This window comes from Saimiri boliviensis, chromosome 1 (assembly GCF_048565385.1).
Source record: "Saimiri boliviensis isolate mSaiBol1 chromosome 1, mSaiBol1.pri, whole genome shotgun sequence".
Lineage (NCBI taxonomy): Eukaryota > Metazoa > Chordata > Mammalia > Primates > Cebidae > Saimiri > Saimiri boliviensis.
In genome coordinates, this window is record NC_133449.1 from 126,289,353 (window position 1) to 126,308,843 (window position 19,491).

A 19,491-nucleotide genomic window follows, 5' to 3' on the forward strand; every position below is an offset into this window, starting at 1 on the left:
CCCTAAGGGAGGCCTGGAGGTGGAGCAGTGACCCGAGTGGCCTGCCCTGAGGAGCCCCTCTGGTTTGCCGCTGCCTGCCACCAGCCAGTGGCAGCCAGGCTGGAGGAGGCAAGAAGGTGTGCGAGCCCAGAGGTGCGGTCAGCAGGGACTTCATGGAGACTGAGGGACTGAGGCGGGCCTTAGGGTGTAGGTGGGGTGTAGACAGTGGATGTATGGAGTGGAGGAGAAAGGGGAGAAGCTTCCAGTCACAGGCAACTTTGTGTGCTCAGACCCAGCACAGGGGAAGCTCGTGCCACCAGGGAGTGGCCCTGAGTCTATTTTAGGGTGTCTAGATGTGAGAAGAGGAGGCGCAAGTGCTGAGGCTTCAAAGGCAGAAGAGCCCTGGGGAACAGGGCCAGGCCCCCAGCTAGGCTGGACAACCCAGACTCTCCTTTTGGTATGAGGCCAAGTTTCACCCTAAGCAGCCAGAAAGAGAGCAGAGCCAGGCGCTTTCTCAGGACAGGAGGTGTTGCTGACCGCCAGCAATGCAGGCCTGGGCTGCAGAGGGAGGGCTGGGACTGAGGGGTGGGGATGGAGGTGGTGATCACAGAAGCCCCAGAAGAGGGTCTGACTGCCCTTGGAGAGAATCAAGTGGAGGTGGAAAAGCAACCAAAGAGAGACCCTGGGAACCCCTCGTGCAAGGGGCAGAAGGTGGGAAAGACAAAGATGTAATGGGGAGGCCAAAGAAAGAGGCAGGGATGCCGAGCAAAGAGGGGTTCCTGGAGGCAGAAGGGGCAGTGTTTCCGTGGAGCTGCTGAGGGTCCCTGGAGTTTGGAGATTGGAGGTCACTGTGGGCAGCGGGGGCAGCTGATGTCGCAGACAGGTCACACACAGCCACGTGCCTCTCTGTTAGGATGGACAAGGGGGCAGAGGAAAGGGAAGGGATCTGTTTGCCTGCCTGAATCAGAGGACAGATCTGCTTGAGATGAGGAGTGAGGCATCAGGGAGGCAGGGCGGCAGGAGGGACCAAGGACAGTTCATGGGAAAGCCCGAGGGCCAGAGCCAGAGAATGGAGGGACGCACCCAGGCGCCGGGCTGCTGGGCAGCTGGGCCCTCTCTCCTTTTCTCTCACCCAGCTCCACTTCCAGGGATCCATGCCTTCCATGCCTGCAGGGGAGTGCCTGGACACTGCCCCTGCAAGTAGGTGGGGGGCACAGGCAGAAGTCGCCTGAGGGCAGGTGCAAGATCAGGCCTGGGACAAGCTGCAGGGCCCCAGGCCCAAGCTCCAGAGCCACTGCCCCATGGCACGCAGAACCCAGTGTGAGCTCGGATCCTGTGGTCAGTCTGTTCACTCATTCACTCATGGACTCATTCACTCGTCATTTTCCAGCTCAGTCTGCCCATGTACTTGGCCCTATGCTGGGATGAGGCCTTTGAGGAGCCACAGCCTGGTGGACACATAGGCCTGCAACCAAATCCTGGCCACAGAGGGTGATGCTGCAGGAACTCAGGGTGGCTCAGGGCAGAGCAGGCAGACTATCTGCCAGGAGAGGACGAGGAATTGGAATCTCTTTGGAGAGCCGTGCTCTTGCAATGCCCAAAAGTGAAATTTAGAGAACAATTTTATTTACAAACAGCATCAGATAATAAAATACTTAGGAATAAATGTCATAAGAAAAGTGAAAAACTCAAACCCTGACAACTACAAAACACTGTTGAAAGAAATTCAAGATCTAAATAAATGAAAATATATCCTGTGTTCATCAATTAGAAGACTTAATTATGAAGATGAAAAATGTTCCTAAATTGATCTACAGATTTAATGCAATCCCTAACAAAATTCCATGCAGTTTCTTCCAAAACATTGACAAGCTGATCACAAAATTCATACAGAAATCTAAGGAACCCAGGGTAGCCAAAACAATATTGAAGAAAATCAAAGTTGAAGGATTTCCAATTTCAGAATGTACTGCTAACCTGCATTGATTAAGACTGTGGCACTGATATAAGGATATACATTCCAGTCAACAGAACAGAACTGAGAATCCAGAAACCAACTCTCGTATTTATGGTGAAATTAATTTTCAGCAAAGGTGCCAAGACAGTTCAATGAAGGGAAGACTAGTCTTCTGAAGAAATGGCATGGGGCCACTAGATATGCACATGCAAAAGACTGAATTTGGTTTCTTGCCTCTCACCATATACAAAACTCAAAATGAATCAGATTTAAATGTAAGAGCTAAAACTATAAAACTCTTACAAGAAAGCATAAACATAAATCTTCATGATATTGGATTAGGCAATGGTTTCTTAACTATGGCATTAAAATCACAAACAACCAAAAAAAGATGAATTGGACTTCAACATTAAAGCTTTTGTGCTTCAAAGAAAGTGAACAGTAACTTACTGTTGCGATAAAATATTTGTAAATCGTACATCTGATAAGGGACTCATATCTAGAATACATAAAGAACTCTTACAACTCAATAATAAAAAGACAAATGGTTCAGTTTAAAAATGGGCAAAGTATCTGAAAAGACATTTCTCCAAAGAAGATATACAAATGGTCAGCAAGCACACAAAAAGATATTAGACATAATTAGTTATCAGGGAAATGCAAATCGAAACCACAATGAGGTACGACTTCACACCCACTAGAATAGCTACAATAAACAAGCCAGGCACTATGGTGTTTGCCTGTAATCTCAGCTACTTGGGAGACTGAGACGAGAGGATCCCTTGAGCCTAGGAGTTCAAGTCCATCCTGCCAACATAGCAAGACCCCATCTCTAATAATAAAAAATAAATGACAGTAACAAGTGTTGATGAAGATGTGGAGAAATTAGAACCATCACATGCCACTGGTGGAAATATAAAATGGTGTAGCCACTTTGAAAAAACAGTCTGGTAGCTCCTCAAAATGTTAAACATAGAGTTCCCACAGGAGTCGGCACTTCCATTTCTAGGTTTATACCCAAAAGTAATGAAAACACATGTCCCCACTGAAACTGGTATACAAATGTTTATAGCAGCATCATTCATAACAGCCCCAAAGTGGAAATAACCCAAACGTCCCTCAGCTGATGAGTGGACAGATAAAATAAATGCCTAGCCATGCCACAGTATATCGTTCAGCAATAAAACGGAATGCAGTAATGATGTGTGCTCTGGCATGGACAGACCTGGAAAACATTCTGCTCTGTGAAAGAAATCAGTCACAAAAGCCCGCATATGGTCTCATTCCATTTTTAAGAAATGTCCAGAGTAAATCGCTCTGCAGCGGCAGAATGACGATTTGTGATTGTCCAGGGCTGGGATGAGGGTGCAGTGGAGGCAGGGGGCAGGTAGTGGCTAAAGAGTATGGGGTTTGCTTCCTTGTTTAAGTGATGGGAATGGGTTCATATTGATTGTGGCGATGATTGCACACTCTGTGAATATACTAAAAGCCATTGAAGTATGTGCTTTAAGTGGATGATTACATGGTACGTGGACGGTATCTGAATAAAGATGTTTATTTAAAAATCCTCTTTGGAGATGCATTGGCAGCTCTGCCCTCTTTTTCAGGCAGCAAAGCTTCAAGGGGAGGAAGGATCACCAGCCCCGGGGCCAGAGCCCAGCAGCACCACAGACCTGCTGGGTTACCTTAGCCAGGTCTCCACCCCTCTCTGACCTCAGTCTCATCTCTGATCATTTCTGAGGGCCTTTGGGCTCTTTGAGCCGGCAGCCCCAGTTCTGGAAATCTAGATTGAGGAGCCGTCCTCATGAAGGACAAAGCTCTGTGCTCAAAAAACTTTCCGCACAGCTTTTTCTATAGTGGTGAAAAACCAGAAGCCACCTCAGTTTCTGACAACAAGAGAAGAGTTACATAAATGAGAAGCTACAGCTGTGCTGTTCTAAGCAGGGTCTGCAAACACTGGTGATACAGGGAAGTGCTGCTGCTGTGAGGTTTGCTGAAGGCAGGACATGAAATCCCGTGGCCGGGACAGCCTGGAGCTGGCGGGCAGGTGGCAGTGGGAGTACTGTGTGCATGTCAGCCTCTTCTACTCAGAAACCCATCACTGTCACCTTCATGGTGTCTGTGCACCTGCAGGCTGGAATTGGGTCCCCGATGTGTGATCTGCGTGTACAGGCTGGCTGTAGGTAGGCTGCACCAGCCTGTGGGGCAGGTGGACCTGGAGCAAGGAAGCCATTCCTCAGGCTGCCTCTGACATGGCCTGATGGGCAGAGCTGCCCTAGGGCAGCTGCCATGGACCCCAGTGAGCTGCGGCGGGGAGTCCTGCCAGTACACCCTGTAAAACATCCTCACCCAGCTGGAATGGGGCCAACATGGATTAGAACTCCCCAAGAGGAACAGGGGCTCCCTCTATAGGGAATCACTGCCCCATTCCAAACTGCAAATGTCTCATGGACAAAGACCGTTGTTTGTGACCATGATCTATCCTTGTCCCTCCACACCGGCACTACCTGTGATCCAGAGCATCTTTGAGGGAGTGAGGAGGGAACGTGGGAGGGAAATGTGTCCTCATGGTCCAGGCCAGGGTTCCTCTTCCCAGACTTATCTGGGCACTGGCAGTGGCCTTGAACGGCTGTCTGGGTCCTCTTCCCTGGCTATGCCAAGCTTGGTCCCATGCCCAGTTCCTCACCAGTCTTTTTACAAGCCCATGTCACAGATGAGTCGGAACCCTGGGCGTAGGGGTGCAAGCTTTCTATACCTGAGCCAGGTGCCACTTCCCTTCCTTCCTCTGCCCCTTGCCTTCTCTGGGTGGCCCCCTACAAGCCTTCAGGTGTCTCACTCGCACTCCACACTGCACAGGGACAAAGGAGGGAACCCACACACTCCTGACACCCTACACCTGGGAGAAAGGAGAAAGGGTGGAGGGGGAGCAGGAGGGAGAACCAAGCAGGGCTGCTGTCCGCACCACCCCCAGGCTGGCTGTGTCCAGCACTGGGTGTGAGAGTCCCTTGCTGTCTGGCAGCCTCTGGCCAGACATCTGGCCAGCAGCTAGCAGGGGCTGCAGCGCATCAGGTGAATGGTGACGGGCCCTAGTCCGGATTCCAGGCCTCACCTGAGTCCTGCTTGGTGCCATTTGCCTTGACAACTGCTGACTTTGAGTCTCCAAGACAGAAAAGCAGGCAGCAAAGGGAACTGTGGCAGAAGGGGCACCTGAGACGGGAGCTGTGGCAGAGCAGGGGCTGGAGTGTGCTCTGGGCCAGGGAACCTGCTCCTGAGAGTCTGGGAGAGTCTTTTCCATTTTCTAATGTAGTTTCACATTCAGGGCCTCAGTCCACCTCACAGCACCAGCCCCGGCCTAAGACAGGCAGCTCCAGCCTCGCTAGCAAATGAAAGAGCCACTTATGGGCCCTGTTTTGTGTCAGGCTTTGCACTGGCTGCCAGTGGGACCCAGTTCAGGGAGAGACAGACAGATATTGACAACTGAGAATGGTGCTGCAAGGGAAGTGCTCTAGCTGAGTCCCCAGGCTGCAGGTCCCCAGGCGCAGGAGCGTGGAATCTGGGGGCTCAGAAAGGCCTCCTAGAGTAGTGAGCCTAGAAGGAGGCCCAGAATGGAGCCAGCTGGGAAGAAAAGGCCTAGAAATTGCAAATAGCTTTGAGTACTGAGGGCTTACTAAAGGCCAGGTGCCTGGAGATCCATCTTTCCCATCATTCTACACCGTACATATCATTATCTCATTTCACAGATGAGAAAACTGATCTCATGTTACACCACTTGTTCACAGTTACTCCTAAGATTTTTGTAAGTCAGGGTAAGCGAACTGCTAGAACAAAGAATCCCAAATCTCTACAGCTGAGCGAAAGTTGATTCCTTGCTCATGTCACAGTCTAGGGTGAATCCAAGTGGAACTCAGGGACCCAGGCCCTACTGTTCTCTAGTGCTACCATCTTTAACTTGTGGTCTTCACACTTGCAACAAAAGGGAAACTGATGGAGAATCCTACTTGGGAGGCTTTTATGGGCCAGGTGGATGTGGCGTGAGTCTCTCTTCTGCCCGCTTTCCATTGGCTCTATTCATGCCTGATCAAGGGGGCTGGGAAATGTGGTCTCAGGGTGGTCAGGAAGAGGGAGACACCAGGAAGAGGGGGACACCAAGGATGTCAGGGGCCTCTGGACAGCTCATCCCTGAGCAGCTTATCCTGGGCCTGTGTCCTTAGCCAGAGGCTATTGTCTCCCACGCATCAGGGAGGAACTGGGCACCCTGGAGAATGGCAAGTAACTGGGGTGGTGCCAGGACTTTGTCCTGAGGGCTGCCAGGAGCCACTGACAGGCTTTCAAAAGGGAAGTGCCCTGGGCAAGCCTGGGCAGAGAGATAAGACTGCTGAGGAGAGAGCATCAGGGAGGCAGAAGCAAGGTGAGCAGGGCTGCAGGTCGTGTGAGCAGCCCAGAGCCCTTGGGGACTACAGGCTGAGTCTCTGGACCCCTGATCCAGCGCTCATCCTCCTTCCCAGCCCATCATGAAATCCTGGCCATCCAAGCCTTGGTGATGCCTTGCGGACAGGGGCAACAGGCGGGACACCCAGCCCTGCCCCAGAGCGCAGCTGAGGGGAAGGCTGCCCTGACTGTGAGAGGCAGCAGGAAGGCGGGCGTGAGACTGTAATTCTATTGCCAGCGTCTGGGAGCCAGCAGGGGCAGAGGGACCGATAACCACATTTTGTTCATTGCAGGCGCCGGGGACATCACTCAGGCCCAGGGAGGAGCCAGTCACCCAGACCGCATGTACCCTGCAGGGAAACCATCTTCCAGCAGCCTCGTTAGGGCAGGGGCTTGAGCAGAAGACCAAGGGCAGACCTCGGCAGGGCCATTCGAGAGGGTGGGAGGCTGGCGGCTTCTGAGAATCACTGCCAGGAGCTGGTCCCTGACTCTACACCCCGTCTCCTGGGGCCATGTGGTGGGTGCACAGGGCAGTGTGAAAAGAGCTGGATGGTGAGGAGGTGCCCTCCCCAGGGCGAAGCTTGGTGAGGCAGGCAGGGAGTCGGGCCCTGGATCTTGGCTTCCTTAGCTGGAGCGGAGAGGTGTTTCCTGATGTATGGGAACACCTGGTGTGCAGGTACATGTTGGCTCCTGTAAACCTCCTCCCTGTAAACCTCCTCGCACCCATTCTTACTCAATGCTGCCTCCTCTGTCCCCTCCAGGCCCTTCCAGGCTTTGCAAAAGGAGATGGGTAGAGCCCCTGTGGGATTTCCCCATTGCCCAACCCTGATGGCCGCTGCTGGCTCCTCCCTGTCCTCGTCCTCCCTCCCATCACAGGCCTCCGGCAGCAACCACCTCCCCACCCAGTGTGAGCCCTCAGGACAGGCCTGTTCTCAAGCTTGGCTTGCACTACCCCACTTCATCTCATGAACAGTGTGAGCCCTGTGCTCTCCCCAGTGCATGGAGGATGGCCGGCTCCCCAGAGAGGGGAGGAAGCTTGCCTGAGATCACAGTAACAGGGGGTAGAGTCAGTCCATAAACTCACAGGTGTGTCCCTCGGGAATTGCTACCACTTCCCTCCTGCACCAGCCCCTCCTCTCTATCTTCAGACCCACAGGGGCCCCACCCTCCCCTCCCACCACAGGGTCCCTGGAGCCAAGGACATTATAACTGTGCCTCACATATACACTCTCCCTCCCTGGCGACCCAGGAATGGTGGAAAACCAATGCCCGCTTTTACTGACAAAAGCAGCCAGAAAGGATCCCCAAAGGGCAAGAGGGAAGCTGGCAGCTGGGAGGCTCACCTGCAGGTCAGTCTTAGAGGTGCTCTGTGGTGGCCTGGGGAAGGTGGCAGCTGGGACAGGCTTAGCAGAAGACAAGAGGGGAGGGAAAGGATAAGGAGACTGACTCACGGTACTTAGGATCCTGCTTAAGGATCTTTACTCACTCAGCCACGTAATCTAATGAGGTATCAGCCCCAAGCCAGTGCCTAAGTGAAAATTGTTGATATTCTAATTCCTTCACAAACACCTTCTGCAGGTGCCCAAAGCTGTGGCTTCACCTTCTTCATATTTGGGCCTTGTCCCATCTCTCTCACTGCCAGGGTGCCATCCTGTGGGCAGAAGTCTGGGGCAGCCCCCTGGCAGGAATAACTCCTGTAGCACTAGCCTTGCTAGGGTCGCACAGGGGAGGAGAGGGACCCTTTGGAATCTGAGGCCTGGGTCTGCAGGTCCAGCCTCTCATTTAAGGGCTGTGTGCCCCTGGGAAAGTGGCTTTGCCTCTTGGGGATTCAGTTTCCTCTTGTGCAAATGGGCTAGCGCAGCCTAACCTGCAGCGTGGTTCTGAGGATCCCATGCTGTACAGTTCACACCACACTGGCACTCAGCAACCAGAGCTCCCACTGTGACTTGCCAGAGTCCTGGCCACCTTGGGGTGTTTCGTCCGTCCACTGTGCCATATAGCCTTTAAGTCAGCTTCTGGAAAACTGAACTCCTTGTCTTGGTCTTCACTCCAGATCCTCCACTTCCACGTTTCTGGCCCGAGAATGACATTCCCTAATGCTGGGGCTAAAAGCTGTGAAATAATCGTTAACTTTGTCTCTTGGCTTAAGTGGCCACCATACTTTAGTTAAGTCTCTCACTCAAATTTGCTTTCACGCCTCCACCTTTCACTCCATAATCAGACCAGGGTCAGGATCAGAGGCTGTCCATGGCAAGGGCCCATTCTGTATGAGCTACATCATATGGGCTAGAGGTGGGGATGCAGAGATTGGGAGCTTCCAATCAAATGCAGGAGGACAACTTGCCCAATCTTCACCATGACAGAGGTGAGGGGCCAACAGCACTGCCAACCAAGAGAGAACAGGAAGGTCGCAGGGAGGAGGGGGACTTTGGCTGGTACCATGCAGAAGGTGGAGAAGTGTGTTCCAGGCTCAGGAACAGTGACTGTTCATTCGATGATATTTAAGTGCCCATTATGTGCAGGAGCCTTACGCCCAGTAAATAGGACAGAAGACTCTGCTCTCAGAGGGTATATGAATTCAAACACGATTAGAATTATGGGGAAAAGAAAAAATAGATAAATTAGAATTCATCAAAAATGAAAATCAAAAGGTCATGTGGCAGAACGTAACAATGGGAGGCCTCTCTAAGGAGATATTTCCAGAAAATCTCAGTGATAGAAAGGAGCCCCACAAAACTGAAGGAAGGAACATTCCAGAAAAAGGGAACGGCAAGTGCAAAAAAGACGCACCTGACTTCTTTAGGAGAAAAAATATATACTTTACAATCCAAATGATGTGGTATTAGCATATAGACACATAGCCTCGTGGAGTACAATTGAGAGTCCAGAAATAAGCCAAATATGTCTGTAGCCCATTGATATTCAACAAGATTGGTCTAAACATTCAATTAAAAAAGAATAGTCTTTTTGATAAATGGTGCTGGGAAAACCGGGTATCTGCATGCTAGATAATGAAAATGAAACCCAACCTCACACCATCTACAAAAATTAACTCAGAATGGATCAAATATCTTACATTAGTAAGTGCTTAAACTATAAAATCTTTGGAAGAAAATATAGGGGTAAATATTCATGACCTTGGATTTGGTGATGAATTCTCAGCTATGACACCAAAATAAACAACAAAAGAAAAAATAGATAAATTAAAATTAATCAAAATTAAAAACTTGTTCCTCAAAGAATGCCATCAAGAAAGTGAAAAGACAACCTACAGAAGGGGAGAAAGTATTTGAAAATCAAATACTTACACACCTGATAGGGATCTAGCATCTAGAATATATAAAGAACTCTTACAACTCAATAACAAAAAGACAAAGAACCCAGCTGAAAAACTGGATAAAGGATTTGAATAGACATTTCTCCAAAGACAATATGTGAATGGCCAAACAGCACATGAAAAGATGTTTAACATCACTGTTCATTAAGAAAATGCAGATTAAAATCACAGTGAGATACTACTTCACACTGACTAGAGTGATCAGAATTTTTAAAAGCAAACAATTAAAAGTGATATTACAAATGTGGAGAAATTGAAACCCTCATATATTGCTGTTAGGAGTGTAAAATGGTGTGGCCACTTTGGAAAACAGTTTGGCAGTTCCTAAAAAAACTCAGCGTAGAATTATTGTAGGGGCCAGGCACAGTGGCTTACGCTTGTAATCCCAGCACTTTGGGAGGCCAAGGCAAGTGGATCACCTAAGGTCAGGAATTCAAGACCAGCCTGGCCAACATGGTAAAACCCCATCTCTACGAAAAATGCAAAAATTAGCTGGGTGTGGTGTCGGATGCCTGTAATCCCAGCTACTCAGCAGCCTGAGACAGGAGAATTACTTGAACCCAGGGGGCAGAGGTTGCAGTGAGCCAAGATTGCACCACTGCACTCCAGCTTGGGCAACAGAGCTAAATTCGTCTCAAAAAAAAAAAAAAAAAAAAAAAGAATAATTCTCATAGGACCCAGAATTTCCACTCCTAGGTACACACCCAAGAGATCTGAAAACAAGGACACTAATGTTCATAACAGTCCTGTTCATCATAGCCAAAGTTGGCTGTAAGCCAAATGTCCCTCACCTGCTGAACAGATAAACAAAATGCAGTCTATCCACATTCCACTATCAAAAGGAATGAAGTACAGATACCTGCTGTAACGTGGATGAACCTGGGGAAAATATGCTAAGTGAAAAAAGCCAGACACAAAAGGCCACAGATCATGCCATTTCATATGTATGAAATATGCAGACTAGGTAAATCCATAGAGACAGAAAGTAGATTAATGGTTGCCAGGAGCTGTTAAAAGGGAGAAATAAGAAGTAATGTTTTAATGGGAGTGAGGTTTTCTTTTAGGGTGATGAAAATGTTCTGAATTGAGATACGGGTGATGATTGTACAACATTATGGACGTACTAAATGCCACTGAATTGTACATTTTTAATAGTTAATTTCATGTATTGGTAATTTTACCTCAATTAAAAAATACATTTTCTACTTCAGGAGGCCGGGGACTGGGGGGCAGATTGCTTGAGCCCAGAGCTCAAGACCAGCCTGGGAGACATGGTGAAACCCCATCTCTACAAAAAATACAAAGGTTAGCCAGGAGTGGCGATGCAAACCTGTAGTCCCAGACACTTGGGAGGCTGAAGCAGAAAGATACCTTGAGTCCAAGAGGCAGAGGCTGCAGTGAGCCATGATAGCACCACTGCCCTCCAGCCTGGGCAACAGAGTGAGACCCTGCCTTAAAAAAATATATATGACAAACTACTAATATTCAGACTGCATAAAGAATTTGTATAAGCCAGTAAGAAAAAGACCAAAGAAAACAATTTTTTAATGGGTTAAAGGCTTGAACAGGCACTTCATCAGAGAGGATAGCCAAACAGCCAATAAGCATGTGAAAATATCTTCAACATCACTAGTAACCAGGAAAATGCAAATTAAAACCCATTAGGATAGCAATTATTTAAAAAACAAAACAAAACAAAACAAAAACAGAAAGAATATAAAATAACAAGTATTGGTGAGGATGTGGAGAGACTGAAACCCTTTTGTTCTGTTGGTGGAAATGTGAAATAGTGCAACCACTGAGAAAAACAGCATTACAGTTCCTTTTTTTTTTGAGACAATGTCTCATTCTGTTGCCCAGGCTAGAGTGCAGTGACATGATCTCGGTTGAATGCAACCTCTGCCTCCTGGGTTCAAATGATTCTCCTGTTCAGCCTCCCGAGTAGATGAGATTACAGGCTCCCTCCACTATACCTAGATAATTTTTGTATTTTTAGTTGGCCAGGCTGGTCTCGAATTCCTGACCTCAAATGATCCACCCACCTCAGCCTACCAAACTGCTGGGATTACAGGCATGAGCCCCACGCCCAGCCAAAAGCAAGATCTTGAAGAGATATTTGTATACCCATGTTCATAGAATCAGGATTCACAACAGCCAACAGGTAAAAGCAACTCAAGTGTCCATGTACAGATGAACAGATGAACAAATGTGGTTTATACACCATGGAAGATGATTAGGCATTTAAAAAGGAAGGAAATTCTGACATAGGCTAGAACATGGATGAAACCCAAAGACATTCTGCTAGATGAAAGAAGCCAGTCATCAAACGATAAATACTGCATGATTCTCCTTACATGAGGTATCTACAGTAGTCACAATCACAGAGACAGGGAGTGGAAACGGGAGTTATTGTACAATGGGGACAGAGATGCAGTTTTACATGATGAAAAGATTCCTAGGGATGAATGGAGGTGATGAGTGCCCAAATTGTGAGTACACTTAATATCACTGAACTGTGCACTTAAAGATAGTTAAGATGGTAAATTTTGTTATGTGTATTTGACCGCAACTAAGAAAACTGGGGCAAGAAAATACTCCCTTCTTTTCCAAAAAGATACTCACAAGGAGATACTACACACTCACCAGAATGACTAAAAGCAAGAAGACCAATAACACCAAATGCTGGTGAGGGTGTGGAGCAACCGGAACTCTCAAACACTGGCAGTGGAAGTGTTCATTGGTCGACTCACTTTGGAAGATTGAGTATTCACAAAAGCTAACTATTTGCTTATTGTATGACCTAGTCACTCCACTTCTAGATACTTACCCAAAAGAAATGAATGCTTCTGTAAACCAAAAGACATGTGCATGAACATTCCTATTGGCTTTACTTACAGTTGCCCCAGACTGGAAACAACCTAATGTTCATCAGCAGGGAATGGATAAACAGTGATACATCCATACACTGGAATATTATTCAGCAATGAAAAGGAATGAACTAATACTGAAACAACCTGGATGACTCTTCTATGTTATACTAAGCAAAAGAAGCCAGATGCAGAGACTGTTTCGATTACATTTACATGAAAGTTCTAGAACAGGCAAAATTAATCCATGTGGTAGAAATCAGAACAGTGCTCTTTCTGGGTGGTATCAACTGAGAAGGGGCACAGGGGACTTGCTGGGGTAAAGAAACCACCCTGCCCCTTGCTCAGGGTGCCGTATGCATCTGTAAACTGTCTCTGAGCTGTACTGTAAAGTCTGTGCCCTTCGTGGTCTGATCTGGATAATCATTTGTAAAGCTTCCTCTGAGTGCCGGGTAGAGAGGGGTTTATAGAGGTCTCAAGTCAGAAATATGGGGCGGTTGGGGGGGCCTGTAAAACTGGCACATTCAGCAGCAAGCATCCCCTAGCGCCCAAACCTGGCTGGTCAGGCCTGAACCCCAGGAGCAGACCCAGTGTGGACCCCAAGCAAAAAGAGGTCCTGGGCTCTTTCCTGCCCCACCACCCTGGGCTTGATGGCAAGGCCCAGGCCCAGAGAAGAGGAGGGACCACCCCACAGTGCGGGGCGGCAGAGCGGACAGAAGCCTGGTGCCTGCCTCCCAGCCCAGGGCTCCCTCCCAGCAACAGGCTGTTCTCATAAAGATGCTCTGGCAAAGGTGACCGTGTATCTTTTGAAAGTCCTAAAAGGATCTTTCCGGGCAGGGCACAGGAGGGTGGAGAGGGTCATTACGGGACCAGACGAGGGTGGACAAGGCATGTCCACCCCTCCTCAGCAGAGCAGGGAAGGACCAGTGTCATAAGACCAGCAGGAGCCAGCGCTGAGGTGTCTGAAGAAATGAGGGCCCTGGCAGGGCCACACTCCACCCAGGATCCAGTGGGTTCTGGCTCACATTGAAAAGATTCTGGGGAACTTGGAGAATGAGCTACTTCCCTCAGAGAAAGCAGAAAGGCCCCACAGGACAGGGGGTCCAGGATTGGCGGCGGCTGTGCAGAGCAGGCCCACAGGAGCCAGTACTTCTCTTTCCTGATTAGCCCCCAGACCTGCAGGGTCCACACAAGGGACGGGGCTCACTTCTGAGACCGCCACCACTGCCAGGCCCTCCCTCTGGGTTGATAGCTAGGTGGCAGCCATCCTCAGCCTAAAGATTCCATCAACCTCAGGGACTGCCACCAAGCCCTCGTGGCTCTCAGGAGCAAGGAGGATGGAGAAGGGAGAGTGGGGAGAGGGTGAGAGGACCTGGAGTTTGTGGTCCCCACCTCCCTGATATCTTTTACCCTGGCCTAGAAGAGGCTTCTGTCGATGAATCCTGGCTGTTAAAAATAACCCACCTCTCCATCATCCCGACAGCCGCACTCCGGGACAGTGCGTTCCAAGGCCAGGCTGCTCTCCAGGGACAGAAGCGGTGGGGCAGGAAGGGCTGTGGCTTCTCCAGCCCCACCCAGGCTGGGAGAGATGCCCACAGCCCCACATCTCAGTCCAGGCATCCCAGCCACATGTGAGTCCGCCCGCCTCCCAAGACCCTGGGTGTCAGGTCCAGTGACAGGGGCCTCTGGGTTCCAGGGGTGCTGCAGTTACCCCAGAGGCTCATGTTGCTATAGGATCCGTGGGCCTCTCCCAGTGACCTGGAACTCGCTTCCCCCTTACATAGAATGCAGCAAAGAGGACACTGTGCCACGTGGCTTCCTTCTCTGATTCCCAAAAATGCCTCTGGCTGGGACCACAGGGGACTTGACAGGAATCAAGGAGAAGGAGGGGCTTGGGTGTATGTAAAGCTCATGTCCTTATCCCGCAGATGCAGTCCCCTCTCTGCTGCCATCCCCTCTGCATAGCACTCAGGACTAAAAGCCCAGGCTCTAGAGGCAGAAAGACCTGGGTCCAAATCCCAACACAGCCCTAACTACAGTGTGACTTGAGAAAGTTACTTAACCTCTCTGTTCCCTGATTCCCTCACTGGTAAAATGGATATTTATGGCTCCAACCTTGTAGGTTTGCTGTGAAGCTAGATGAGTTCCCAGTGTTCTTAAATGCAGTGCCCAACACATACTAAGGAAGAAGGAGGAGGAGGAGGAGGAGGACGAGGAGGACGAGGACGAGGACGAGGAGGAAGGGGAGGAGGAGGGGGAGAAAAGGAGGGGGAGGGGGAGAAGAAGAAGTCATCCATCCAGCGTCCTGGTTAAGAGCATTGTTTGGAGTGGAATTTCACATGCCTCCTCCTCTACTGACCAGCTGTGTGGCCTTGAGCCAGTTGCTTGACCTTTCTGGTCCCTAATTTCCTGGGCTGTAAAATGGAATAATGACCCCTTCTGAAGCCATTGCACAGCCTCTGTGTGGGTGCCCTTAGGATGGGGCTGAGCAGAAGTCAGCACTGGACATGTGTGCCAGGCCCCATTCAAGGCAGTGGGAGAGCTGGAGCCCCAGAGACTGTTGAGCTGAAGGCAGGGCAGGGTGGGGGAAGGGCAGCTTCCTTGGCCATGCTTCTGCAGGAGAAGTTAAGCCTTCCTGGCCACACACACCACAGAGGCTGGAGGCTCGTGGGCTTGGGGCCTGGGGCAGCATGCTCACCCTGGGCTCACCTCTCCCCAGGTTGGAGAGCCCGAGGGGCTTCCTGAGGCTCCTGAAGAGCAGACACATCCAAGGCAGCAGGCCCCTCCTGTGCCCACCAGCCACCTTCCTGCGACCCCACTGCATGCAGGGGTGTGGGCAGAAGGAAAGAGAGCGAGAAGGGACCAAAGGAAATGGAGAGAGGGTGCAGGAAGAAGGAGAGAGGAGAAAGTGAGGGAAAGAGGATGGAGAGAGACCCAGGGACACAAAGGGAGACAGAGAAGAAATTTAGAAACACAGGAGTGACCCCTCTAAAAGACTCAAATGGGAGGGAGGAAGACCAGCTGGGGAACCCCAGCGGGGGCTGTGAGGGACAGTGATGGAGGCTGGGGAGCTAGAGACAGCCTGACTCCCCTGCAAACAGGGCTTTTATCTAAGGATGGGTAAGATGTTGTCATGACAACAGATGTAGCATTTAGGGTAATTACTGGTGAATAACAGAGAGAAGAGGTGGCAGCTCTGGTGGGTGCTGCAGCCCAAAAACGGGGTCTCAGAGGCAGCCCCAGGCCCCATTAGCCCCTGCCTCATCCCAGACCCTTCCCTGCACCTGAGCCTAGTCAGGACCTTCCTAGTCCCTGAGGCCAGGCCACCCCAGGGCAGACCTTCTGAGCCACACCCACATGCCCAGGTCCCACCTCCTCGCCCATCCTGCCCAAGGCTGACAGCAAACCCAGGCCCCACGGGTGGACACTGCCTCTGTGACAGGCATCTCAGCGTGACTCTCTGCAGGACCCTGTGAGTGAGGTACAGCAGGAACCTCATTTTACAGATAACAACATAAGAATCAGAGAAGCCGAGTAACTTCTCTGACGTCACCCAGCAACTAAGCCAGGATCTGAACACAGCTCTACTGCTCTACACTGGCCCACCCCAGATGATTCCCATGTGCAAGAACTGCTCCTGGGCAGATCTCGAGCCAGGCTGTTCTTACAAACCTCATCCTCCAGCACCTAGAAAAAGCTGGAGACAGCATTTATGGATGAGAAGACAAGGAGAGCTGGAAAGTGTTATCTGCACATGGCTCTCTATACACACTACACCACTGTGGCCCTTGAGATGATTATTTCTATTGCAGCTCACTGGACACTGGACACTCCAAGCATTTGGGAAACACTGCAGGGTAACTGTGGGGCCTGGGCTCTGTTTGGTAGACCCTCAAGTCTGTGGTACCCTGAAAACCAAGGCTCCCATCCAGCTCCCTCCAGCCTAGGGGAGTCCCAGCCCTGAAGCCTGCAGCGTCCACAGCTGCCCTGTCTGCCTCTGTCCTCTCGGCCATTGGCCTCACACCCACAGGGCCTCCTGGAAATCCACCAGGTCCACAGGAGGGGGCACGTCCCAGCCCTGGGGAGCTCGGAGGGCAGGGAGAGGAGTGGCCTGGCCTGGGCAGCCAAGAGCTTCGGCACAGCCTCTGCGGGGGACCTGCTTGTCGGTGGATCCCAGGCTCTGAGAGGATGAGGCCCTGGCCTTTCGCATGCCTCCGGGCTCCTACCCCAAGCCCAGACCTCTGCCTGGCTGGCATCGCTGGGGTGACAGGGGTCTCTTAACAGCCTCCAGGCTCACCGCAAAGAAGCTTCCTCAAGGACAGAACCCAGACCCCAGTACCTCCCTGAAATAACACCCTGGACCTGGAAAGGCTGGCCAGGGGTGGGGGATGATCCAGCTGGGAGAGGAGAGAGCCCAGGGGCTGAGGGCTTCCAGGGGCCCCAAGCTGACTGCCCCTGAAAAGTGGGGCTGTTGAGAGGGAAGGTGTACGTGTGTGTGTGTGTGTGTGTGTGTGTGTGTGTGTGTGTATGTGTGTGTGTGTGTGAGAGAGAGAGAGAGAGAGAGAGAGGTGGGGGAAGAGGGAGAGAGAGATCGAGCTCCAGCTGTCGGTGAGGCAGAGCTGAGATTTTTTTTTCTTGAGCTGGAGTCTCCCTCTGTCCCCCAGGCTAGAGTGCAGTGGTGCGATCTCAGCTCACCACAACCTCCGCCTCCCAGGTTCAAGTGATTCTCCTGGCTCAGCCTCCCAAGTAGCTAGGATTACAGGCATGCACCACCACGCCCGGCTAATTTTTGTATTTTTAATAGAGGCGGGTTTCACCATGTTGGTCAGGCTGGTCTCCAACTCCTGACCTCAAGTGATCCACCCACCTCGGCCTCCCAAAGTGCTGGGATTACAAGCGTGAGCCACTGCTTCTGGCCGACCTGAGGATTTTGAGCCCTTCTAGAGACTTCATTGACTGAAGATTTGATTTAAACAAAGAGAAGGGGAGGAACTGAGGTGAGGGAGTGCAGGGTGCTGAGGTCCTGCAGGGCAGCCCTTCATGCAGGCTGCCCTCCTGCTTTGGACTGCCTTACATGCCCCCGGATGCAAGTCTATCCCTGCAGCGGTGGGCCCTGTATTGACGGAGGCTGAACATCACAGAGCTCAAAGCCAGCTGTGATCAGAGGGGCACAGGTGAATCCGCAGCCCTGCACTGAGGCATCAGGGCAGCCCGTGAACTGCCACCTGGGGTGGTCAAGATTCACCCCAACGGAGGGAGGTGGAGGGAAAGGGGGTGCTCTGGTCACAGGTGGTCCCAGGCCAGGCCTGGTGTGCCCAGGCGAGGCGAGATGCCTGGGCAGAGCGAGAGCAGCATGCATCTTCTGCTGCCCCACCCAGGCCACAGTGTGGACACGAGAGGCTGTGTCTTAGCCACCCTGGCAAACTCTGCAGCCAGGACAAGAAGGGGGCTCCCCACTAGCCACGAAAGGCAGAGGGCTTGGGGCCCCCACACATTTACTTCTCAGTGGTATCTGGAAGCCTGGCAGGTAGGCTGAGATGGCTGTCATGTGAACCCAGTAGCTTGTGGGACAGCTAGGGCCCACCTGCCCCGGCCCTCCCATCCACACCCAGAGGCCTGTTCTCACAACTGCAGGCCAGCCCTCCCCACTGCCCCTGCTCCCACACTGATATGGGCTGAAGCCCCACACAGAGGGCTGTGCCCTGGGCGTGTGGAGACCTGGACTCCAGGGTGGCTCCAAGCATCCTCAGACACAGGACCTGAGATACATCCCTAAACCACCTGGGCCAGATTCCTTCATCTGCAGGATGGAAGGGCTAGAAATCAAATTCAAAGCACCAGGTGGTTCTCGTCCTCCAAACCGGCTCTTGGAAACCTGGTTCTTTCGCCTAAACTCTCTGGATCCTGTCTCCCACCCTCCAATGACTGGGTTTCTAGACATTCTCAGGACACCGGGGTGCTGGGTGTGCAGCAAGCCTGGAAGACCATTGCCCTCACTGGATCCAGGGGGCAACAGCCTGAGACTTCAGTCCAGGGAGAAGACAATAAGTTTGTCGGACGCCTTCAGCTGTGACCGCTGTCTCTGCCCGGTTTCCTCCTCTCCTTCTTGTCCCCCTCCATCTCTGGCTCCCCTTCCTCTCCCGCTCCCCCTTCCTCCTCCTCCTCCTCCTCCATTTCCTCCCCTTCCTCCTCTCCCTCTCCTCCCCACCTCCTCTATCCCATCCTTTCCCCTCCTTACCCCTCCTCTCCCCTCCTTACCCCTCCTCCCCGCTTCCTCCCTCGTTCCCCTCCTCCCTCTCCTCTTCCCGTCTGTTCCCCTGCTCCTCTGCACTCGAGGCCAGCTCCTGACACTCATCACTCTTCTCCACTTCCTGGACACAGGAGACTCTGACATCCCAGCTTATTTTAGTCAGCTGCCTCCTGGAGCCTGGCTGCTGGCCTGGGGCCTTGCTGCCCTGTCCTCTGCCCCTGAGGGGGCAGCCTGGGGCCAGAAGTCACCTCAGAACATGAGCAAGCCCAAACCCAAGCCACATTCTGGACAGCATGCCCCTGCTCCCCATCTCCTGCCTCGGACGCTGTCGTGTGAATTCAATAGCTTATGGGACAGCTAGGGTTCACCTGCCCCTGGCCCTCCCACCCACACAGAGGGTGCCACCCTCCCACAGACCCTCCTCCCTGCCCCCCACCAAGGCCCACCTACTCAGGTGCCTGCTGAGCCTCGCCTTCCACAAGGGTCACTCATGCCATCCCTCAGTGCTCTGTACCCTTGGCACTGGGAGCTTGACCCCACCTCACACCCAGGATGCAAGGTGGTGTTGGCTCTCTGTGGCTTTTGAGGCTGGCACAGAGCTTAGCACACAGGAGACTAGAGTTCAGGCAGGTTCCACACAGGGTGCTCTAAATTGTGTATCCTGGACCAGTGG